Source organism: Macaca thibetana, chromosome 5 (assembly GCF_024542745.1).
Source record: "Macaca thibetana thibetana isolate TM-01 chromosome 5, ASM2454274v1, whole genome shotgun sequence".
Classification (NCBI taxonomy): domain Eukaryota; kingdom Metazoa; phylum Chordata; class Mammalia; order Primates; family Cercopithecidae; genus Macaca; species Macaca thibetana.
Window position 1 is genome coordinate 84,188,909 of NC_065582.1, and position 27,074 is coordinate 84,215,982.

General features: G+C 36.2%; 1 long non-coding RNA gene across 1 annotated transcript; it reads right to left on the reverse strand.

Annotated features, from left to right (window-relative positions):
- Positions 1–521: 521 nt before the first annotated feature.
- Positions 522–25,550, reverse strand: LOC126955197 (uncharacterized). Its single transcript, XR_007725834.1, has 3 exons — positions 24,978–25,550; positions 8,677–8,810; positions 522–1,980 (listed from the first exon to the last, which is right to left on the reverse strand). It is a non-coding gene; the product is annotated as an uncharacterized LOC126955197 (long non-coding RNA).
- Between the last annotated feature and the right edge of the window lie 1,524 nt (positions 25,551–27,074).

Genomic DNA, 27,074 nt, shown 5'->3' on the forward strand with positions numbered 1-27,074 from the left:
GTAAATTTTCTTGTTGCTAAAACAAACTTAAAATCTATAAAAGATCCATAAAGCTCAGAGTTAAAAATGTAGAAAATGCAAACGTGGTGGCAGGGGAGAAGAAAATAAGAGACAAGGTAGAGAGAGAAGATATGAATATGGATAAGCTAAGAAATGGGTAGAAGAAAAAATTAATGTAGATATGCATCATTGTTTTACTGGTAACCAAACAATAAATAAAATACAATATTAACTTTCATATGAGAAGAAGAAACTTCTTGTATGAAATTGAATGGAAAGTATGACAGGCAAATTAAACTAATACACAGAAAATATGCAATAAAAAATCAAATATAAAGAAATAAATGAATCCTAGTAACAATTACAATAAATGTAAATGTATTAAACTCACTGACAAAAGACAGAGACCTTCAGAATGGATTAGAAGAAACATTATCCAACAAAATATAAAATACAAAAGAAAACTTCAAAGAAAAGATGATAAAAGTTGAGAATAAAGGTAAAACTTTCAATTAAAAATATTGTTGGATTAGTTTAATACAACAAGTGTCTCACTGAGGACAACTATAAGAAGGGCAAAATTTTGACATTATTTTTATGCACATTGAAGAGTTTATGAGACCAGGCCAAAATTAAAGGGAACCAAGAAAAAAATAAACAAGTATGAAAGCAATTTTGACTATTATCTGGCAAATTGCAACTATGCCTCTTCTTTGAGAATGGTACTTTTTCTATGGGGGTTTTTAATCCACATATACAGAAATCTAGAAGTCCCTGAGAATTTACTCCTTCCACACAGCCCTTGACCAATGTCCCACAGAAGTAGGAGTACAGCAAGTTACCTTCTTTGCCTTGGGCAACTCTGAGGTTAACTTACTCCAACATTCTCCAGCAAGATCAGGCCAAAGCTGTATTTGCAGGACTTTATCTGAGACTGCACCCTGGCATGACTTTCTTCTCTTCCCCCTTCTGCTTTCCATGCTACCTTGCTGATCTCTACAGGGAGTATTGCGTTTCTAAATCACTTGTCCATGAATCCTTGCCTCAGGGTCTGCTTCTGGGAAAACTGACCTAAGATACCATCTCTCATATTGTCCCTTCCTCATTTTTTTCTAGTTTTTTTTTTTTTTTAATGTAGTACTCCAATGACATGTGTATTAAAAATTTTATGTTATTCTGTATGTATTTTAACTTCTCTTCAATATTTTCCAACTACTTGTGTTTACATGTTACATTATAGACAATTTCTTCAGCACTGAGTGTAGTCATTACATTTCCCATTAACTGTATCTAATTTGCTGTTTACTCATCCATTGAAATTTTTTACTTCAGTTACACATAATCTTATTTCCAGAAGTTCCATTTGGCTCTTTTGCAATATGATTTGCATTTGTATAGTTTTACTCTTTTATAATGCTTTATATATATATCTTTTATTTATTTAGACAGATTGAAATATAATTTTATATTCTACATCTAAAGTCTTTCTGTCATCTGTTGTTTCTGTTGGACTCTATCAAGTGATTTATTGTGGGTATTATCTTATAAATTTTGACTGTAAATTCATGTTTCTTGGAACTTTATCTGTAGAAATCCTTTGAAGCCTGGATAGAATGTGTATTCCCTCAAAGATAATTTGCCTAGGTTTATCTGAGATCTCTGAAGTAACTACTATTTGGGACCACTTTAAACAGATTGTTGGATTTAGGTTTGTTAGGCCACTAGGTCAATGTGGATTCAGTGTACAAATCAGCATGAGGAGTGTTCTTTGGCTATGAATGTTCAGGGGAGATACTTTGTCTGAATTTAGCACAAAAATCATAGCAAAGAATTTCCCTCTCTTGTGCTGTGGGGTGGATTTATTACTGGTACACACCATACACAGGGTAGAGTCATTTAGGATCCCAGCATTATGTAGGTATGCGCTACTGGATTTATCACTTTGGTGAGCCATAGGCTTTGTCTTCTGTGCCTTCTGTCCTGTGGGACAGAAAAAAAAAAATGGAAACTAAGATTCGATAAGATTAACTACATAGTCTAAAGTCAAAATAATTTCAGTGCTTTCTTAACTTTCTAAATAAGAATTTTAATTTAATTTTTGACCTTGAAAAGTTCTGTCCTGAGAGAGCAAGGATATAGTTATTAAATTTAAGAAATATATTTTTACTTAAATATAAAAATATATTTAAGTTACAATATATTTTTAAGTTAAAATATATTTTTATATTTATTTTAATATAAATTTTATATTTTATTTTAATATAAAATATATTTTTATATTTAATTTTACATATTTATTTAATTGATTTTATATTTTTTAAATGTATGTATTAAAACACACATTAAATGTATCAACACATATTTAGATATGTTTAACACATGACATTGGGAAAACACATGTGTGTTTCCCCCAGTGTCAAGTAAAGACCATGTTTCCTGATATGCCATACATTTATTTGTTTGTTTGTTTGTTTATTTATTTATTGGAGAGGTTATGGGGGGTTGTCCATGCATATTAAACATGCTGCTGACTTAAAATTCTATTATCCAGAAAGCAGCATAATTCAGTCTAGTCCATTTAAATTTGATAAAAATTATATGTATTAAACAATAATGAATTGATCAACATCAATGAACAGACTTAACAGGAAAGACAAATGTCAGTTAATACTCTCGCTTTGTGAACAAGTATTTGTATAATTTACCACAATAAATTGTATTCATGGCTTTTTAGTGAAGACTATATAACAGAGAATGCCAGTGAAATCAATAATAACAACAATATTGGAGCCTAGTATCAACTCAGCTATAAGCAAAATAAAGAATGAGTACGGTTGTTATGGAATCAGGAACATATTCAGGGAAAAGTTAGAGGAAATAGCACTAAGTTGTCATACGTTACTTCAAAAAATGAAAAAAAATATTTTACTTTCTTCCTTACATAAGGAGAAGGACTAACAATTTTCCTTAAGGATAAAGGGAAAAAACTTTTCTACCTTTTACCCTCTGATCAGGACCTCTCGTTCTAGATGGAATAAAATATACCTCACCCTCGGAATCAATCATTGTGAAAAGAGGAGTTATGGAGGCAAATATAGCTTTAAATGAAATAAAATTGAGTTTATATGAAATTAGTGATAACCACTAATATCTTATAAGTAAGATAATTTTTATTGATTTCTTCAATTTGTTAGTTGAGATTTTAGGATAAGGGATTGTCACAGGTAGGATCATATCACATAAAATGATGAAAGTAATAGACAACAATCCCTGTGAAAAAGCTTTAGAATTCCTCATAGCTGCAATAGAGTCACTGAAAAGGATTTATGGTACTTGTATAGGTAGATGTATTTCCATTTTTCTATTATTTTCTAATATTAATGCTACCAAGCATCATTTTTATTAATACCCATGACTTGCTCTGGGTATTAAAAAATATTTTACTCCTCAAATTACATTGAAAAAGTAATTGTTAATTCACTTTTTTTTCTTTTTTCTTTTTTTCTTTTTTTTTTTTTTTTTTTTGAGATGGAGTCTGCCTCTATTGCCCAGGCTGGAGTGCAATGGTGTGATCTCAGCTCACTGCAACCTCTGCCTCCCGGGTTGAAGTGATTCTCTTGCCTCAGTCTCCGGAGTAGCTGGGATTACAGGCGTGCACCACCATGCCCAGCTAATTTTTGTATTTTTAGTAGAAATGGGGTTTCACCATGCTGGTCAGGATGGTCTCGAACTCCTGACCTCATGATCTGCCTGCCTTGGTCTCCCAAAGTGCTGGAATTACAGGCATGAGCCACTGTGCCTGGACTAATTCATTTTTAAATAGTCACAAGCACATATAATTGGAAATCAGATCAGCAAGAAATAACCAGTAGACAACAGAGTTGATATAAAGTGCAGATCAACCTACTGCTCTAATTTTTATTCATTCATTCATTCATTCTTTCATTTACTTTTTCATTTATTCTCTTATTCATTTCATACTTTATTATTAACTAGTTTTTATGTATCAGAAACTATGTGGAGCTTATGAGTTTTTATTGTAGTTAAGTACAAAGTTCCCAAGAGCTTTATGAAATATTAAAAGTAACTCAAGGCCCCCCTACTACAAACTTTGTAGATTTTAATTTTTTGAGGGGTTACTACTTATGCATAGAAAACATTGAGACCTAGAGAGTTTAAATGATTTGTCATAGATTGTACAGATAATTAATGGTGTCTCAGCACTAGAAGGCCAATCTTCTTAATTCTACTGAAAGTAGATAATATGATGACTTATATTTATTATGGAAATATTATAATTTATATAAACATGACAGTTCGTATTTACAATGACAATTAACATGAGGTATAAAATATTATGTGTTAGTGTTACACTGTTGTTGCCATTATATTGTATTACATTGTAGATATTCTCTCTCTTGGTGGCTGCATACAAATGAATTATAACTATATTAATAATATTTTTCTTTAAAAAATTTAAAGATGACATTTTTAAGTCCTCTCTCTTGAAATCTGTCATTACACTTGGCTAAAAAGTAGCTACAGATTATTTGTACTATATCTTTCGACTGTACCAATTGGCAACAATTTTTCTCTTTAAACCCTAATCAATGAAAATAATACTTCTGACTCTCAGTCAATCACAGTTGCTTGTAAATGACCTTTGACTGATAAGTTTAATTGAAAACTGTGGTCAGGAAAGTCTGTCATCAAACATGTCATATAACACAAGATAGTTTGAAAAAAATGCAACGATGCATTCAATCTGTGGCAGTAGATTAGGAAAATTACTGCATATCCAGTGCTGAACAGAAGAAAAAGTAATAGGGTGTTTTCTATTGATGACCTCCTTAAGAACCAACCTGGATCAAATCTACTTGAATTTTAAAATCAGAGGAAATCAAGAGCATTCCATCTCTTTGTAGCTAAACTTCATAAGTCCCTCACTTTTAGTAGGAGCAGACTGTGTTTTCATTACTTATTCATCCCCGGATGCACTTATAAATATAAAATATCATCATTTGAGTTTGTTATACCATTAGCTTTAAAATTTTATAAACTACTGAACAGGTGACAAATTGAATAAGTTAAGGAGATTTATTGTTGTAAGAAAAATGTATCAGTAGGAAATACCATGGGTAAATAGAAAAACTAAAGATTGTAAAATTTACTGAGTGCATTTGATAAAAAATATAGTTTTCAAGCTTTCAAAATATTAAAGTTGTCTTAATGACTGAAATGTGTTTTTTTTAAATCTTGTGTTTAAAAAAATTCTAGTGAAATTTGTTTCATTTTGTCTCTACAAAAATAGTCATCTCACTTTTATTTTCATGTTTCCATTTGTGGAGTATACTCCATGCACCTCAAACATTTCTGATGAGCATATTTTCTGATCCAGTATATATGTATAGTAGAAGATTTTTTCCTTTTATCATAAGAAACATTATTTTAAGCTTCCCCAAAAATTAATACCTCAGAGGTTCGACAAGGAAGATTTTTACTGAAAAAAAAAAAAAAGTATGAAGAAATCATTATTCTAGATTTACTTTCAACCACCAAGGAAACTTGATGTGGCAGTAAAATAAATCTTGGAAGAAAATATAAGAAAGAAAACAATGCTCAAAGTTAACCAAAAGGACCTTTACAGGTTTAATTCATTGAACAATTATTAATATTAAGCACCTATTTGGTGCCAAGAACTATGAAAATCTCTGCAGAAGAGAACAAGGAAAGATCCTTATCCTCTAACCACTGATAGTCAAATGGGGAATGCAGACATGCTAACGGACATTTACAATATAATCTACTAAATTCCACCAAAGGGCTATCATAAGGTATCATAAGATATAGGAGGGGCATCTAATTTAGCTTCGCAGGATAAATGAAGACTCCTCAGAGAGATTATTGCTAAGACTTGATGGATGAACAAAAGTTAGATTACAGAAAGTTTCAGAACAGGAAGAGTGTTCCCAGCAGAGAAAAGTACTTCTGCAAAAGCTAGGAATCATAATTATGAGAATATAGTGCATCAGCCCACTGTTTAGAAAAGATGATGAGAGGCTAACAAATACAGGCAGGAGGCAGAATTACTCTGCTCCTATTTTGAATCTGTCCTTGCCACTATGAAGAAGTTATCATCAAAATAGAACAGCTAGAAAAACACCATTAACAATGAATTGAAGTCCCAGAAAAAGTAAAAAGAAGAGATGATAGGAAGCCACCCAGACATTCTAAATGAATTCAAGTTTGCAGTCATAGACAAATTACATTCCAAGGTGTCGAAAGGACTTACAGTTGTAATCACAGAATGATTGGCAGTAATCCACAGAAATCACAGAGAAGGGGAGTACTGCTAGAAGATGCGATCTAAGCAAATATCACACCAATTCTCTCAAAGGGTTAAAAGGTAGATTCTGGAAACTATTAGATCAGCAACGTTGATCTTTAATAGCATTTTAGAATGGATTACTTTAACAAGGAATTGAAATCACTTAGAAAATAATGAGACAACCTCTAAGATCCAGTTTGAGTGCACTAAAAGCATTCCTGCCAAATTAGCCTTATTTAATTTTCTGTAGGTTGAGTAGCCTGGGAGATTTTAGAGGGTTGGGAGGTTGCAATATTTGTGTTTAGGCAGGGATTTTGATGAAATCACTCATATGTCCTTGGGAACAAGGGTGGAAATATGACTGAATAATAGTGAATGTAAGCAGATGTGTAAAGCTGGTTGAACAACTGCATGTAATTATTAATATGATATTAGCTTGCAGGAAGGTTTCCCACAGTATGTCTCATGGCTTTGTCTTTGGCTTTGTCTTGGTCACATATAAAAATCCAATCTGGGTGAAGAGGCATCTGTCTGCAAAGGGTAAACTAACGTATTGACTTTTAGAAACATAATTTGAAGTGTTTTAGTAGATAGAACAATGCATAAAAAAACAGAACACGGAGATTGAGGAGCCGAATTAATGTACTGTTTTGGTTTTTGCAAACAGTTCCATAAGAATGCACTTGGTGGGGAGGTTTTAAAAGTTAAACTCAAAAGCAGTATAAAATGAAATTTAAAAAACCACTTTAGGTACTTCAGTAACCACAAACTCTAACAATTACACCTGCTTTAAAAAAGAAAATGAATTCAAGGTAAGACTATGTTAATAGAAGAACATTTTCAAAATGAAGGAAATGGCCATAAGACTAATTTCTAATATTTCACTGAACTTGAACATTTGTCAGACCCATCCTGAGTGTTACATACAGGTATACATGCATGGTGGACAGAAGCTATGGTTTTTTCCTCAACATCCATTACACCTTCTCTGTTGATACCAGCGATAAGGTTTGAGTGAACTTGACCTCACCCCAGCTTCAACAGTAAGCTATGCTCAGCTAAGGCCAATCAGGAAAATTCCATCTTCCTTTGCACTGTAATTGGTTTAATTAATACAGGCCTAAGCTTATCAGTGTGTGGCATTCCCCTGGTTTTACGGATTGGTTCAGGGGTGGCCAATTGATGTAAATCTCAGTGTTTCCTTTTTTCAGCAGTTAATGGGTAGCAACCTGCCTTTCTTGCTGAATGAGGCATCATGCAGCACTAATTACTGCTGGCAGGCATCCAACAACCAGGAGGGAAGTCAGGCTGGGGAGAAAGTTAACACTGATTAAAGAGGAGCAGAGCAAACCACAGGAAAATGGACCCAGCGCTCTGATGGAACTATGCCTAAATTACCCTGGAGTTTTTAGTTATTCTTTAAGCCAACTTGAGTTTGATTTTTTTGTCGCCTTTAATTGAGAACATTCTAAGATTCAAGAACAAAATTCTAATAAGATTATTGTCAAAACAGAGGGAAGTCATGCCATAAAAAGGAAGTTCAGAGGAACTTGGGAGGACAAAATCTTAAGGGTTGTATAAATTGTTTAGTTCAGTCCCATGGAAGAGGGAGCGGATTGTTGCTACTGTTTGAGAATTCAAAACTAGGGCTGTTGCTGCAAAGTTCTGGGAAGACAAATTTTGATTCAACATAAGTCACTGAGAAATACTCTTTTGAGAACATTTCTAATTTTTCGAGGCATTCCATTGTAGAAAGAGTTGTTTGCCAATTACTGGAAGTGCTAAAACAAAGAATAATGAACCATCTGTAAGTTCTATTCAGCCCCGAGATTTCATGGTATTTTGCCATCCTTCATTATTTAAATGTAGGTAAGGCAGTTACTTGTTTAAAAGAGTTTGATTTCTGTCTTGGCCCGCCCCATCTAACCTGAGAGATGTTTTCCTCATCTGAAGAGTGAATGGGTTGGAATACATGGTTTCTAATACTGTTTCTACAGCTCTAAAGTGTTTTGCTACCCAAGAGAAATGGCTGGTAGTATGGAAGTAAGGATCTTGGCCTGCTATTTCTCAAGATAATAGTAAAAACCTAAAAGAAGATAATAGTAAAAATCTAAAAATGAAAAATTAGAATAGCAGCTTCAAATTAATCACATTCCTTCTCAAAGTTAGAATGAGGGATTGCCTTGGGAAATGCTACTCAGGTCTAATTCCTGAAGATATTATGTGCATATTTCAGAAATGGAAGGTTCTATTGAGTGAATTATCAAAAATTCAATCACTTAACAAGAATTTATTGAGCAGTTATATTCCCCAGCTTGTGCTAAGCACTATGATAAAGAAAATCTTACCTGTCTGGCTTTGTCTAAGGTGGAAAGTATATCATAAGTTTTCAGTATAGAACAGTCTCTGTTAAACAGAGGCCACATAACATCTTCCTTATCTTTTGCTTTTAGTACTAAATTCAGGATATTGCCAAGGTTCTCTGTATAGAAAAGAAAAGAAAGTGAGAAGAAATAAAAGTATCATTCTAAGTGCTTATTAGTTTGTTTTGAGAGTCCTGGAAACCTTTCTTAAATAGAGGTTATAAACCTATTTCATACTATACATGTATGTAATATTTTACTGAAATAAATGAAAGGTAAATATTTTATATTAATTATGTATTGATTTTTTAGAAAATATAAATAGGCAAAAAGGGGGTTCATAAACCTTCTGAGTGTCTATCTAATAAATTCCCATTTTATGTTCATTACTGTGCGAGTGCTGTGGAGCCTGTGTGAAATGCAGTTCCTGCCTCCTAGGAGGTAATGCTGGAAAAACCAAGATAAAATGAATGAGCTTTTGAATACTTTTGTGGACATGTGTTGATCTATGTGGAACATGCCATGAGTGCTACAGGACCATAGAGGGGAGAAGAAAAAAAAATGCAGATTGGGAAGTTAATATGGAGAGAGTAGGTCTTAGCCTTCAAGGATAGACTGAAACTTAAAAGGAAGCAGAGATGAAAACTGCTGCTTAGGTGACGGGAAAAATACTTGAAAATGTTCAGAAGCAACAGATTTTTAAATAGCCATGAAGACACTGACCTTATTAGGCAAAAGAGTTTGTGGGAAACACGGATAGGCATTCTGACATGTCTTAAAAATTAAGCAAATAAATTTACATTGCACAGAATTTTAAGCAGGGAGATCTGGATTGTTTTCGAGCAGAGACTAACATAAGCAATGTTTAGGGAAATGTATATTGGCAGTAAGCATAGCATGAATTGGAGGATCAAGAGGCTTGCTAGGAAGTGATTAAAGTAATCCCTGTGTGAGTGATGATGTCAAGACATGGGTAGTTTCATGTAACAAACCAGCATATGTACTCCCTCAACCTAAAAAAAAAGTTGAAATTATTTTAAAAAGAGCAATTGCAACAAAAAGAAAAGTTGACATATGGGACTTAATTAAACTAAAGTGTTTCTACACAGCAAAAGAAACTATCATCAACAGAGTGAACAGACAACCTACAGAATGGGAGAAAATATTCACAAACTATGAATCCAACAAAGGTCTAATAACTAGAATCTATAAGAAACGTAATGCAACGAGCAAAATCTAATACCCCCTTTAAAAGGTGGGCAAAGAACATGAACAGACAGTTCTCAAAAGAAGACATACAAGCAGACAATAAACACTTTTAAAAATGCTCAGCGTCACTAATGATCAGAGAACTGCAAATCAAAATCCTGATGGTATACTATCTCACACCAGTCAGAATCACCATTATTGAAAGGCCAAAAAATGACAGATGTCGATAAAGCTACAAAGAAAAGGGAATGCACATATACTGTTGGTGGAAAAATAAATTAGTTCAGGCACTGTGGAAAGAAGTTTGAAGATTTCTCACGAACTTAAAATAGAACTACCATTTGACCCAGCAATCCCATTACTGGGTATATACTCAAAGGAAAATAAAACATTCTACCATTAAAACACATGTATTTGTATGTTCATCGCAGCACTATTCACAATAGCAGAGACATGGAATCAACCAAGGTACCTATCAATGGTGGATTCGATAAAGAAAATGTGGCACGTATACACCATGGAATACTAGACAGCCAGAAAAAAGAATGAAACCATGTTCATGGCAGCAATGTGGATGCAGTTGGAGGCCGTTATCCTAACCAAATTAATGCAGGAACAGAACATCAAATACAACATGTTCTCACTTATAAGTGGAAGCTAAACATGGGGTACCTATAGATAGAAAGATGGGAAAAATAGACACTGGGGTCTATTCCACTGACAGGACTAGATAGGTCATCAAGACAGAAAGTCAACAAAGAAGCATTGGACTTACACTATACCCTACAACAAATGGACTTAACAGATATTTACAGAACATTCTACCCAACAACTGCAGAATATACGTTATTTTCGTCAGCACATGGAACATTCTCCAAGATAGACTATATAATAGGCCATAAAACAAGTCTCAATACATTTTAGAAAACCAAAATTATATCAAATACTTCTCAGACCACAGTGAAAATCAACTTTAAAAGGAATCCACAAAACTATGCAAATACATGGAAATTAAATAACCTGCTCCTGAATGATCACTGGTCAACAATGAAATCCAGATAGAAATTAGAAAATTCTTTGAACAATAATAGTGATACAACCTATCAAAACCTCTGGGATACAGCAAACATGGTGTAAGAGGTAAGTTCATAGCATTAAATGCCTACATCAAAAGGTCTGAAAGAGCACAAATAAACAATCTAACATCACAACTCAAGGAACTAGAGAAACAAGAACAAACCAATCCCAAACCCAGCAAAGAAAAGAAACAACAAAGATCTGAGCAGAACTAAATGAAATTGAAGCAAAAACAATACAAAAGATAAATGAAACAAAAAGCTGCTTCTTTGAAAAGATAAACAAAATTGATAGACCATTAGTGAGATTAGCCAAGAAAAGAAGAGAGAAGATCCAAATAAGCTGAATTAGAAATGAAATGAGAGACATTACAACCAATACTGCAGAAATACAAAAGACCATTCAAGGCTACTATGAACACCTTTACGCACACAAACTAGAAAGCCTAGAGGAGATGGATAAATTCCTGGAAATATACAATCCTCCTAGATTAAACTAGCAAGAAATAGAAACTCTGAACAGACCAATAAAAAGCAGTCAGATGGAAATGGTAACTAAAAAATGCCAAAAAAAAAAAAAAAAAAAAAAAAATCCAGGATCAGACGAATTCACAGCTGAATTCTATCAGACATTTAAAGAAGAATTGGTACCAATCCTATTGACACTATTCCAAAAGATAGAGAAAGAGGAAATACTCCTTAAATCATTCTATGAATTTAGTATCACTGTAATACCAAAACCAGGAAAGCACATAACAAAAATAAAACCACAGGCCAATATCCCTGATGAATATGAATATAGATGCAAAAATCCTCAATAAAATATTAGCTAAATGAATCTAACAACATATCAAAAAGATAGTCCATCATGATCAAGTGGGTTTAATACCAGGGATACAGGGATATTTTAACATATGCAAGTCTATAAATGTGATACATCATATAAACAGAATTAAAAACAAAAATGACATGATCATCTCAATAGACACAGAAAAGACATTTGACAGAATCCAGATCCCTTTATGATTCAAACCCTCAGCAAAATTGGCACGGAAGGTACATACTTCAAGGTAATAAAAGCCATCTATGAAAAACCCACAGTAAGTATTATACTAGATGGGGAAAAGTTGAAAGCATTCCCTCTGAGAACTGGAAAACTGGAAAGGATGCCCACTTTCACCACTTCTATTCAACATAATACTCGAAATCCTAGGCAGAGCAATCAGACAAAAGTAAGAAATAAAGGACATCCAAATCAGTAATGAGGAAGCCAAACTATCGCTGTTTGCCGAAGGATATGATTGTATACCTAGAAAACCCTAAAAACTCATCCCAAAAGCTCCTACAACTAATAAATGAATTCAGTAAAGTTTCAGGATACAAAATTCATGTACACAAATCAGTAGCAATGCTATACACCAATAGTGACCATGCTGAGAATCAAATCAAGGACTTAACCCCTTTTACAATTGCTGTAAAAAATAAAAAATAAAATACTTAGGAATATACCCTACCAAGGAGGTGACAGCCCTCTACAAGAAAAACTACAAAACCCTGTTGAAAGAAATAATAGATGACACAAACAATGAAAACACATAGTGGATGTGTAGAATCAATATTGTGAAAGTGACCATATTGCCAAAAGTCATCTACAAATTCAATGCAATTCCAATCAAAATACCATCATCATTCTTCACAGAACTAGAGAAAACTATCTTAAAATTCATGTGAAACCAAAAAGGAGCATACATAACCAAAGCAAGACTAAGCAAAAAGAATAAATCTGGAGGCATCATATTACCTGATTTCAAACTGTACTACAAGGCCATAGTCACGAAACAACATGGTACTGGTATAAAACTAGGCACAAAGACCAATGGAACAGAATAGAGAACCCAGAAATAAACCCAAATACTTATAGCCAACTCATCTTTGAGAAAGCAAACAAAAACATAAAGTGAGGAAAGAACACTCTATTCAACAAATGGTGCTGGGATAATTGGCAAGTCACATGAAGAAGAATAAAACTGGATCCTCATCTTCCACCTTACATAAAAATCAACTCAAGATGGATCAAAGAGTTAAATCCAAGATCTGAAAGCTAAAAATTCTAGAAGATAACATCAGAAAAACCCTTCTAGACATTGACTTAGGCAAAGACTTTACAAAATACCCAAAAGCAAATGCAACAACAACAAAGATAAATAGGTGGGACTTAATTAAACTAAAGGCTGTTGCACAGCAAAAGAAATAATCAGCAGAGTAAAAAGACAACCAACCCACAGACTGGGAGAAAATTTTAGCAAACTATGCATCTGACAAAGGACTAATGTCCAGAATCTACAAGGAGGTCAAAAAAATCAGCAAGAAAAAAAAAATCCCATCAAAAAGTGGGCTAAGGACATGAATAAACAATTCTCAGAAAAAGATATATGAATGACCAACAAACATGTGAAAAAATGCTCAACATCACTAATTATCAGGGAAATATAAATCAAAACCACAAGGTGATACCACCTTACTCCTGCAAAAATGGCAATAATCAAAAAATAAAAAAAAAATAGATGTTGGTGTGGATGGAGTGGAAAGGGAACACTATTACACTGCTGGGGGGAATGTAAACTAGTACAACCACTGTGGAAAACAGTATGGTGATTCTTAAAGAACTAATAGTAGGTCTACCATTTGATCCAACAATCCCACTCCTGGGTATCTACCCAGAGGAAAATAAGTCATTATATGAAAAAGACACTTGCATACACATGTTTATAGCAGCACAATTTGCAAAAATATGGAACCAGCCCAAATGCCCATCCATTAACGAGTGGATAAAGAAAATGTGTATGTATATACACCATGGAATACTGCTTAGCCATAAAAAGGAACAAAACAAAGGCATTTGCAGCAACCTGAATGGAACCGCGGACTATTATTCTAAGTGAAGTAACTCTTCACTTTTGAGTGAGAACATGTGATGTTTGGTTTTTGGAATAAAATACCAAACATCATATGTTCTCATAAGTGGGAGCTAAGCTATGAGGATGCAAAGGTATAAGAATGATACAATGGACTTTGTAGGCTTGGGGGGAAGGGTGGGAGGGGCGTGAGGGATACAAGACTTCACACTGGGTATGGTGTACACTAAATCACCACCAAAGAACTTATTCATGTAACCAAACACCACTCATACAAAAAAACCTATTGAAATAAAAAATAAAAACCAAAAATAAATAGAAAAAAAGAATTGGACAGAAAATTGAAATAAATTATTTGATATTGTTTATATCAAACTATCTAGGAGATAAGCAGATAAAAGTTTGCTTAAGTTGCTCTTACATTTAAATGTTTTTTCATCTTTTTGTGTTGGTGATATGCAAACAGTTCAAGCTTTTCTCTTCTGGTTTGTGTTGTCACAAACACTGGACACCAGAGTATAGTTTGTTCTCTCTATAGTATATGTTCTATGTTATGAATGTGTTTTTGGACTATGTATAAGATTAATAATTTAGAAGCTCAATATGCTGAGAAATGCTGAATTCATTATGAGAAACCAATAAGAAAGTGATGATGCTACATCTATTACTTATTTCCACAATCAATCGTGTTGATAGGTGCACAATTACTTTGGGGAAAAGCAAAATAAAACCACAGGGATACATCCTGAGAGAAAAACAGTACTGAAGCTAGAAAAAAAAACCTCAAAAAAATTTGATATAGGTTCATTTGGTTTTCTTTGTTTACATTTTTGTAATACATTGCTGGATTTCTACATAGTAAAGTTAATTATATTGTGAAATTTTTAAAACAATGATTTTGGAAATGGGCTTGGAATACCATCCCTTTTGAAGGGAGGAGAGACAGAGTACAAATTCATGAATGCAGGTAGGTTGGAAGTTTGAAGGTGGAAGGATGAGGATGGTCACTGATTTATATTTGCTCAGACAATATTAGGCAAAATTATCACTTATACAAGATTAAATATGTGATGTTTCAGGTTTGTAGAGAAAGGAAAGTAAGTAAAATTCAGTTATGTTGTAGACTAGGAAAGATATCTGATTAGTAAAAGGTAGAGTTACTAGGTGGTGCTGACGTTTGCTTTTATAAATTTAAAATTATCATGACTTCATTTTCACTTCATGTTCAGCTGCGCAGAATTATGAGTGTAGGTGAAGAGCTAGATTCAACCTGGATTAGAATCCTGTCAAGAAAGAAGGATTGAGAAAGAAAAGGAAAAGGAAAGAGGAGAGTGCAAGGACATGATTGTAATCAGGCATGGAATGCAAGTGAGTGAGGAAGAAACGAAGTATGGTGTGGTAGAACAATCGTAGGAGTGGAGGTGCTAGAGTCTATAAGTGGAAGCATGAAAGGTGTTATTTGAGTATTTGAGAGTGGGATTTGGGAGATGGAACAGTTATTGGCAATGACAAGATCAAGAGGACATCCAGGAGAGTGCATGATTGGGGGAATGGCATTAAGGAACCATGAGGCCTACGTGTTGAATTTTCTCCCCATCTATTGAAGTCACCAAGGTTGATCACAGGACCAGTAACAGAGGGAAAAACCATGGTTTCAGAGTGATATGGTTTGACTGTGTCCCTATCCAAATCTCATCTTGAATTTCCAAGTCTTGTGGGAGGGACCTGGTGGTAGGTAACTGAATCATGGGGGCAGGTCTTTCCCATGCTGTTCTCATGATAGTGAATAAGCCTCATGAGATAGGATGGTTTTTAAAAAGGGGAATTTCTCCTGCACAAGCTCTTTTCTCTTGTCTGCCACCATGTGAGATGTGCCTTTCACCTTCCACCATTATTGTGAGGACTCCCCAGCCACGTGGAACTCCAGTAAACCTCTTTGTGTGTGTGTGTGTGTGTGTGTGTGTGTGTGTGTGTGTAAATTGCCCAGTCTTGGGTATGTCTTTATCAGCAGCAGGAAAGCAGACTAATACAGTAAATTGGCACCAGTAGAGTGGAGTGCTGCTGAAAAGATGCCCAAAAAAAGGGCGAAGCAACTTTGGATCTGTGTAACAGGCAGAGTTTGGAATAGTTTGGAGGGCTCAGAAGAAGATAGGAAAATGTGGGAAAGTGTAGAACTCCTTAGAAACTTGTTGAATGGCTTTGACCAAAATGCTGATAATGACATGGATAATGAAATCCAGTCTGAGGTGGTCTCAGATGGAAATGAGGAACTTGTTGGGAACTGGAGCAAAGGTGACTCTTATTATGTTATAGCAAAGAAACTGACAGCATTTTGCCCCTGCCCTAGAGATGTGTGGACCTTTGAACTTGAGACAGATGATTTAGGATATTTGGTGGAAGAAATTTCTAAGCAGCAAAGCATTCAAGAGGTAACTTGGGTGTTGTTAAAGGCTTCAGTTTTATAAGGGAAGCAGGGTATAAATATTTGGAAAATTTGCAGCCTGACAATGAGATAGAAAAGAAAATCCCATTTTCTGAGGAGAAATCCAAGCTGGCTGCAGAAATTTGCATAAATAATGAGGAACTGAAAGTTAATCCCAAAGACAGTGGGCAAAATGTCTCCAGGGCATATCAGAGTTCTTCAAGGTAGCCCCTTCCATCATAAGCCTAGAGGCCTAGGAGGCACAAGTGGTTTCGTGGACTGGGCCCATGGTCCCTGTGCTGTTTGCAGCCTAAGGGCTTGGTGCCCTGTGCCCTGTGCCCCAGCCGCTCCAGCCATGGCTGAAAGGTGCCAATGTAGAGCTCAGGCTGTGGCTTCAGAGGGTCCAAGCCTCAAGCCTTGGCAGCTTCCATGTGGTGTTGAGCCTGCCAGTGCACAGAAGTCAAGAATTGGAGTTTGGGAACCTCCACCTAGATTTCCGAGGATGTATGGAAATGCCTGGATGTCTAGGCACAAGTTTGCTGCAGGGGCAGGGTTCTCAGGGAGAACCTCTGCTAGGACAGTGTGAAAAGGAAATGTGGGGTTGGAGCCCCTACACAGAGTCCCTACTGGGGTACTTCCTAGTAGAGCTGTGAGAAGAAGGCCATCATCCTCCAGACCCCAGAATGGTATATCCACTGACAGTTGCATTGTGTGCCTGGAAAAGCTGCAGACACTCAATGCCAGCCCATGAAAGCAGTCAAGACAGAGGTCGTACCCTAACAAACCACAGGGGTGGAACTGCCCAAGACCATGGGAACTCACCTTTTGCATCAGTGTGACCTGGATGTGAGACATGGAGTCAAAGGAAATCATTTTGGAACTTTGAAAGATTTGACTGTCCTGCTGGATTTCAGACTTTCATGGGGCCTGTAGCCCCTTTGTTTTGGCCAATTCCTCCTATTTGGAATGGCTGTATTTACTCAATGCCTATAATCCCATTGTATCTAGGAAGTAACTAACTTGCTTTTGATTTTACAGGCTCATAGGTGGAAGAGACTTGCCTTGTCTCAGATGATATTTTGGACTGTGGACTTTTGAGTTAATGCAGAAATGAGTTAAGACTTTGGGTACTGTTAGGAAGGCATGATTGGTTTTTGAAATGTGAGGACATGCGATTTGGGAGGGGCCAGGAGTGGAATGACATGGTTTGACTGTGTCCCCACCCAGATCTCATCTTGAATTCCCATGTGTTGTGTAAGGGACCTGGTGAGAGGTAACTGAATCATAGCGGCAGGTCTTTCCTGTGCTATCCTCATGGTAGTGAGTAAGTAGTACAAGATCTGATGGTTTTTAAAAAGGGGAGTTTCCCTGCACAAGCTCTCTTCTCTTGTCTGCCACCATGTGAGATGTGCCTTTCACCTTCTGCCATGATTGTGAGGCCTTCCCACCATGTGGAACTATAAGTCCAATAAACCTCTTTCTTTTGTCTTGGGTATGTCTTTATCAGCAGCATGAAAACAGACTAATACACAGAACTAAGATCATCACTGCATCACAGGCCAGCAAGTGATGGGAGGCAAATATGACATAGTCTTTAAGAAGATGAACTCTGGAGCCACACTTCCAGGGTACAAATCCCCACTCTAACACCTCCTAGCTGTTTAACTGTGAATATTTCATCCAATGTCCCAGTACCTCAAGTGCATCAGTAGAATAAGGATAGGAACATATGTAACTCAGTGTTTTTGTGTATATTAAGTCAGATCGGTGCCTGGAACAAGGTAATCATTTTGAGCCCTGCCATGCTTGAATTTTCAGATCGAGTGAACAACAGGCATGTATAGGCGAATATTCCAAAATCTGAAAAAATCTGAAATAGGAAACACTTCTGGTCCTTAGGATGAGATAAGGGATGTTCAACCTATGTAAATGTTAGTTGCTGTCAACTGGTAGTGTCATCAGACAGGGGAGTATTTTCAGTGTGTGTATGTGTGTGCATGAGTATGTATTTATTAGGAAGCATATAGAAATTAGCAAGGAAGGGCAAGTACCAGCAAGACATAAGGTATGGTTGAGAAAAGAGCAACCACTTGAGAAGGCTTCAGGGGAAGCTGTGACCTTGGGGAGGGCCAAGTTTCAGTGAGAGCCCAAAGGTAACAAGAATGACCAGAAAAAAGACAGAGATAAAAGGGTTAGCTGCAAGCAGACTATGAGTTTCAAAAGCCACAAAACAAGAATTTAGAGTGGTGTGGAGGGGAGGTAGAACTTGGTCAGATTTAAGGGCATATATAGAACTGTATAGAGATAAGTGTCCTCATCCTGATGGATAACTGGGAGGGCAGCGCTGGTCCTGCTGAGACAGGTAAACTAAAGAGATTAGGTATGAGGACCTTGGTCCTGGTTATCTTTCCTCCTGAGATCACTGTCATGTAGTTTTTCAGAAGATGGACTGTGGAACTTGCGAAATATGAACAAAGTTCTTCTGTGGCCTGTGTAGAGTTTAGCAGAGTCACTACCTAGCAGGGAAGCCAGACCACTTCTAAGTAAAAGAGGGCAAGTTTATTTATTATTATTAGTGCTAAAACCGAATCCTAACAGCCAATTCAGGTCCCCAAGACTAGGTCAAAGCCTCATTATAAGTTTTCAAAGCACTTAATTTCTTCTTCAAAGCACATATCATAATAGTGATCATATAATAAATTGCATATTTATTTAATGACTATTTCCCCTCACCTCTTTTACTCACTGATAGAGCATCAGAACTTTGCATGTAGTAGTCACTATATCTAATGCATATCTATGTATCTATATCTCTATTTACATATATACCTATATCATCTTTTAGTGGGTGTTATATTAGGGGTTAAGTTGCCAAATAGATTTATTGGCAATGATAATATCTAATTTCAAAGGTTTGCTCTCTAAGCCTGGTGCCTCCATGTTACTTATCCATGGTTAATGAAGGCTGTTTTTGGAAGAGCAGCCCAGGAGGAATGGAATTCAGCTCTACAGCTTTCTTACGGGCTTTACTTGCAGCATCTTTATAGACTTTCTTCAGGAGAAAAACAATGGAGACAGCTTGAGAAATGAATCAGTCCGAATTGTTGAAACTTGAGTAACACAGTATTCTTGAGCTAGTATGAATAAGAGTTCGCTTGGGATGTCCTTTTCACAGTTGAATTCAATAGAGATTATTTTTACATTGTCTGGAATTGTTCAGTGGTTATTTCATTTTTCGTTTCTCAACTAGATCATAACTCTCTAGTGACAGGAGGGCGTGTCACTTGGGCTGCAGGCAGCTGAGCCTCGTTTGGCCAAAGCCAAGTGGTTTTTTGTTATACTGTGCGAGCTATGTTTGGGAAAATCAGACTGGCATTATGTAATAATACATAAAAAAGGCCATCTTGTGGTCAGGGTGCTGTGGTTAATGGGTGAGAAAACAAGGTTGCAAACCACTTGCCACCCTTTTAATAGGGCCTCCTTGAATTAATGAGGCCATGTTGTCAGGGCATAGGGGCATAAATGCAGACACCAGTTCATTTATTGCTGCATTCCCCATAGTACATAACTGTCTACAGCAGCTATGGTGTACACTTTAATAATTATTTTACTCAGTGACTGGAAATAGTATATATTTTTTTCACTGTCATACTCTCAGATAGCTGCCGTAGCATTGCTTTTTTGCACATGTAGTAGCACACTTGGTTGAAACTGACTTTTTGGAGTTGGGAAAGCTATCAGGGAACTGCTGAAATGAGGCGGCTTGTGGTCTTCCCCCCGCTCCTTACCCCTAGTTGAATTAATACCCAATTTAACAATTTAAACAAGTGTCTGAGAACCTAGGAGAGAATTTCAGGAAAAGGCAATAGTGCTTTGCAAACAGCTGGGGTCCAGTAAAGTTGAATCAGTGAGCTGAGCAAGAAGAGGGCAACAACACAGATTCAGAGCAAATACAGGAAGGTGGGGAAGAAAGATAGCGGGGGGAGGTAGGGTGGCAGCAAAAGAGTAAGGAATTTGACTTAGCGTCCCCATATTTTCATCCTAGCTTGGTCTGTTATTTGGCTGAAATCTGTGTCCTGAAGCAAACATTTTAGGTGGGGTTGATATTAGGATCCCAGAAAATCTTTACATAGAAGCTGGATTTAAATCCACTCCACTCTCTTATTCCCATCCATTTAATATTGTCACACTTTCTGACACGTTATACGGGCAGGGACTGAAAAGGAAGACTGACCTGCTCTTGGCCTTTTCCTCCCACATCCACTTTTTATCTGCACAAATAGTACATAAACATAATGCTTGAGAATTGCAAAATGTTCAAGGTGATTTTTAAAATATGGCTATCAGATGGAAATATCCAAAAGCATTTTATGTTGTCTTAGTTAGACTCTCGAGTAACTTGTGCTGTGTGATAACATTCTTGACTGTCATTACTCTTGGAACACAATAGCCTTCTTTCTGGTCTCCTTCCTGCCACTTGTACCTCTCTCCACAGCAACCAGCGACTGGTATGGACTGAAGGTGTGTGTCCCCCCCATTCATATGTTGAAGCCCTAATTCCCAATGGGATAGTATTTGGAGATGGAGACTTTGGGAGTTAATTATAATAAATGAAGTCATAAAGGTGGAGCCTTCATGATGAGATCAGTGTTTTTATAAGAAAACACACCAAAGCGCTCTTGTGCGCTGTCTCCTCTGTCTCTTTTTCTGTCTCTCTCTCGTATCTGCCATGAAAAAACACACTGAGAGTGAAGGGATGGCCGTCTGCAACCTGGGAGACAGTCCTCCTCACCAGAATCTGACCATGTTGACACCCTGATCTCAGAATTCCAAGCTTTCAGAATATGAGAAAAATATGTTTCCGGTTACACCACCCAGTTTACAGTTTTATGTTATGGCATCCCAAGCTAACTAATATAGCCATCTCTCAAAAATGTACATTATATCTGAAACTTTCCTGCTGCAAACCTTTTAAGGACTTCTTATTTCTCCTGGAATAAAATTAAAATCCTTATCATAGTCTACAAGGTGCTGAATAGTCTTTTCTTCAACCTCATCTCATATTGTCCCATGAAAAGCCATTTTCCACCACAGAAACTTGGCACTACTCATCCCTGCCTGCAACGCTCATCTTCCACTGCTTATTGTATTTATTCACCTTATAAATATTTCTAGTTACTATGCCAATTATATACATGATAACTTTCTGCATACTTTTTTATTGTTTGTCTCTCTATATACTGTTATGTAATGAAGAACATAAATTGCATGAGGACAGATATGTTGTCATTTCCTTTCATTGATGTGTTCCTTGCACATAGTACAGCATTGGAGACATAACAGGTACCTATAAAACATTCATGGAATGAGTGATGACTAGCCTAGTATTCTCAGAGTATTTTCATTGACATGAAAAAACTCACTTCCTTCTTTGATTCTTTGTTATAATTTTGTTTTCTTTAGCTTGGGGTTCATTATAAAACATATTTACTTTTCAATTCCACATTTTTAATTAAACATGGGCTGGTTCATGGCTGGGAATAATCCTGTTTATATAATATCTATTATTTCCTCACATGTATCTAGATGGCTTCTCCACAATAATAACTTTTAACCTGGAAAACCGAGACCCAGCTTTAAGCCCTGAACTTAGAGGGGCCTACCCTGGCTCTCCAGGACCTCACCTCTTCAATGGGTCAGGAGTCCATGGGGCCAAGAGGATGCACTCACCCAGGACCTGCCCACTGATTTTATGATCAGATGCCATGACACACAGAAATCTAGAATCCCACACTCAAATCACCCAAGCCTGCTTCTAGGTCCTACAGTACCTCTTTTTCCAAGACTGGGTCCAGCATGTACCGCACACCTTGGCCTGAGGAATAGTTATTACCATAGGTGTGAGCAGAGTCTAGACAAGTATACTGGGGTGTCTACATGCCTCTGTGCAAGGCAGGACAGACCAAGTGTGGAGATGGGAAGAGAAATCAGCCTGACAATCAGTAATTCCAGAATCTGTCAGACAGACTTGGCCCCAAGAGTAAAGAGGCCTTGGGTTCAGGCATTCACCCCAAGACATTTGCTGAGTTGTTGTACAAGCTTGGAGTTGGAATAAAAAAGACTAGTCATAGAAAATTAGGAAAAGAATAAAATAAAGAAAATTTACTGTTAATAAAGAAGTTTTAAGAGTTAAAGAAACCCTAAAGTAAAAATTAAATTACTAGGAAAGTTTGTTTATCTATTAAGTTTTTTTTTTTTTGGCTACAGTATGAAGATTTTTAAAACACTACAAGTTTCATATATTACCTTTTCTCACGAGCCAATTCTCGCAAAGGTAAAGAAAGTTAGTTACTTCCTGTTTCTTCATAAGTATTTTTGAAGAATTTAATATAGACTAGAAAGTGATTTTTAAAATGCTTTGTGCCAATCTTCCAGAAGTTCTGCACAGTTGTACTGATTGCCTCTGTAGCTATAAAATGGCAAAGTTTGTGACTTGAAAGCAAAACACAGACGTGTTCTGATCCTTCCCTGAACCCACCTTAGTGTTAATGGTCAGGGTAGAAGGATGGCTATGGATCAATTTTCATGGAGTAGCTTTGCTCCCTGCCTGAGGTGACATGAAAGCAGCCTTTTACCCTGAATTAAAAGAGCAACTATCTAGATTTATATCCACTCCTTTATTTTATTCTGGTTTATGCTCATAAGTAAGGAATTTAAGCTATATAAAATATGTATTCCCCAAAAAACAGAACCACATAAAAAAGAGAGCATATAACTAAATTATTATGACATTTGCATTTTTTGACAGACCCTAATGTGATTAATCTTAAAATTTTGTTATGGGTAACAACTATCACTGCACATATTTAAAATTGTCTGACTAGAGACAATTGGCTTTGATATTACACAATTGCCTGTTAGAAGTCCTTAGAAGTTTTATAAGCATAGAGAGGTAAAGTAATTCTTAAAAACCTGAATGAAATAAGCAAAGATGAGATCAGAAAGGTAAAAGTGAATTCAAAAAATAAAGGGGTTAAACAGAAATACAATTGGATCTATTGATGAGGGCAATAAAAGTAAACAATGAAAATTATTTTTGACCAGGCTAGTGGGATTCTAAGTGTTAAAAAGTACCTCTTCTTTTCTTTTTCTTAAAACAAAGAAAACAGTTTCCTTTCTCTGTCTATAAACTTATATGTGATCAGGTAGGAAAGAGATTTTGACAGTCAAAATATAGATTGGGGCGAGGACAATATGGTTCATAGATTTTATTAATAGAATTTTTAAAAATCAAAGTCTTCAATGAACATTCCATGCACATTCATTGTTCTCAAAGTTGCCCAAGTAAAACTATACGAAACCACATATTAGATTCATCGAGCTACGCTGCAAATTACATATTAAGTATTGGCTTGTATAATTTTCTTGTAAGATATGGTATTTACTTTATCTTCAATTAGTAAATACAGAGCTTATAAATATCTAGTGAATTCTGTTTATAGGGGGCACAAAAATCTAAACATTAAAATCTTGAATTATTACATGGTAGGGTTTGGACTAAGATGAAATGGTAGTGAAATGAGTATCTTTGATAGTGTTATAAGAAGCATAGAGTCCAACATTTTTCATAGTGAAAAGCTATTTTCAGGTGCTTTATTGCCAATCTGGTGCCTTCTCTCTGCCAAAAATTTAGGTACTTGTGTGAACACATATACAACACCAAAGTACAGATTGGAGAACGCACAAGGAATGTCATCGCCAAGAAATAAGCAACCATGGTTGGCATTTTGCAGAGCATATTGAAACAAAGTACACCTTAAATTTCAGTATCACATAGATATCAGCATAAAACTATAGGACCATAGAAAGACTGTTGGTGAAATCTGAAGTTTGAGCCTTTCTAGTAGAGACACTGAAATTAGGCACCATTTAATACAAATTGGCATGGCACACACATATAGATTATAGACTCAGAATATGAACATTCAGACAAGACTAATTTTGAGATACCAGTTATCTAATGTGAATGGCTTGGAAGTAAATACCAGAATCACTCTGGATATTGCTTGTAGTTTTGAAAATCCAGCCAGATGTATTATCATTCCTAATAAATTGTGCATAGTTCTTATTTCATGTTGTGGAATTATTCTTCTCATGTAATTTTGAGTTTAATAAAAAATAAAGTCCTGAAGAAAAGGATCTCAAAAAGCAGGTATTTATAAAGAGATTTATTTATCTGGGTAAACCCACTAAAATTTTAGTGAGTATTTGGGTGCTCAGATTTTAAAATCAGGCAAGAATTATTCCATCTGAATGGTGTTTAAATAGAATAAGGCTTATTATTTTCTGAATGAGTTTTACCTAATCCTGGAATGCATGTAAGATAGGCTGTAGTCTACAGTTTTTGCACGTAAAATCATTCAGACTTTTACACAATGAAGTTGCCTTTTCATTCTTGATGAATATCCATTAAATACAGAGTCACAGAACAAGACAATATCAGAAAGAAGTGACTGGGCGTGGTGGCTTATGCCTGTGATTCCAGCATTTTGGGAGGCCAAGGTGAGTGGATCATGAGGTCAGATCGAGACCATCCTGGCTAACCCGGTGAAACCGGGTTTCTAATTTGGCTAATTCCTGCTCACCTGTTAAAACTCAACTCACCCATCACATTCTCCAGGCATCCTTCCTTATCATCCTTCTGCCCATTTCAGTTATTCTGGTTTGGACATTCTCTTTCTGTGTTTCCATAACCTGCCAGGTTTTGTCTGTCATAACACTTATCCTCCAATGTTATGTTCATCTTTTTGTTTTTCTCCTTTAACAGAGAATACCAAATGTATCTATTAATTTTAAATTATCAGTGTAAGCAGTGTCAGATAGATAATAGGTGCTCAATACTAGGTGCCTAAAAAATTAAAGTTAGTATAAGACATTTTGCAGCATATAGAGTGATGTCAGACTGCAAGGGATTCAGTTTTTGATAGACTTTGATGTGTCAGAAAGGAGAAACATCAACTGCCATCAGTGAAAATGTCTTATTACTAGTCATCTGGAACAGTTCACATTTTGTGAACCTAATGAGTATAGAAGCCGCCTAAAGAGCCCTCTATCACATGAAATGGACAGCCCTCTTCAACCAGTGACATTGTTGATCTCAGGGCTATTCAACCTAAAAAGGTCATAAAATAAAAGACTGTTGATGTGAGATTCTGAAACACTCTATCACTATCATAATTTTCCCAGTTAACATATTTTTAGTGCCTATTCTGCATCAAGTATTAGTCCATTTTCACACTGCTATAAAGAACTACCTGAAACTGGGTGATTTATGCAGAAAAGAGGTTTAATTGACTCACAGTTCCACAGGATTAACAGGAAGTATGACACTTGGAGGACTTAGGTAATTTACCATCAGGGCTGAAGGTGAAGGGTAAGTAAGGACCTTTTTCACATGGTGGCAGGAGAGAGAGAGAGAGAGTGAAGGGGGACATGTCATACACTTTAAAACCATCAGATCTCCTGAGAGCTCACTATTCATGAAACAGTAAGGGGAAATGTGCCACTATGATCTAATCACCTTCCACCTGGCCCCTCCCCTGACACATGGGGATTACATTTGGACATGAGATTTGGGTGGGGACACAGAGCCAAACTATATCAGGTATCCATAAGCATTTTATGTACATTATTTTTATTTAATCATTACAACTTAATTGAAATAGGCATTGGTATTTCATACATACTGCAGATGGGAAAATTGAGAATTTGGGGAATAAGTAAGTTGCTCAAAGTCAGACAGTAATAGAATTTCAATGCTGGTCTATCTCTAATGACCATGATCTCCACTGTTCAGCTATTCCGTTTCCATTAGATACAGCCTGGAATATTCACTGGTGTTTCATTTCCCTACTTATTGTCACCATCAGTTATTTTCTGACTCTTCCCCTTCACAACAGTTGACCCTATAACTGACCGTGACTCCTCAAGCACCCTCTTCCAGTGTTAATCTAGCAGCAGGACTAATTTATCAAGACTGGGGAGAATAAGAGGAAAGTTTGATCTTCTCACTTAAAACTCCTACTCTCCTCCATTTCCTTCTGCTAAAGTATTCATTATGCAGAATGGAACACAGAATTAAAACAGGAGGAAATGGGTGGGTGACATGACTTTGCTCTGTGCTCCCACCCAAATCTCATCTTGAATTGTAATCATCTCCACATGTCAAAGGCAGGGCCAGGTGGAGATAATTGAATCATGGGGGCAGTTTCCCCCATGCTGTTCTCGTGATAGTGAGTTCTCACAAGATCTGATGGTTTTGTAAGGGGCTTCCCTCTTCACTCCGCACTCATTCTCTCTCGCCACCCTGTGAAGAGGTGCCTTCCACTGTGATTGTGAGTTTCCTGAGACCTCCCCAGCCATGTGGGACTGTGAGTCAATTAAACCTCTTTTCTTTTTGAATTACCCAGTCTCGGGTATTTCTTCATAGCAGTGTGAGAATAGACTAATACAACGGAGAAGGGAATAACCTTAATTTTGCTTTTTCCATCCCTAATCCTAACACCATCACCACACTTCTTCTACTGAAACACTTACAATGTGATTATGTGATGAGAAGAAAAGAGACAGAGATGAGAAAAGGAAATCATGTGGAAAATATGAGGGTAAATACTATCAACATTTTTTCTTCCATATTTACCAGTCAAATCCCCCCAACTCCCAAACTCACTTATCCCTTGTATGAATAAACATTTCTATTTA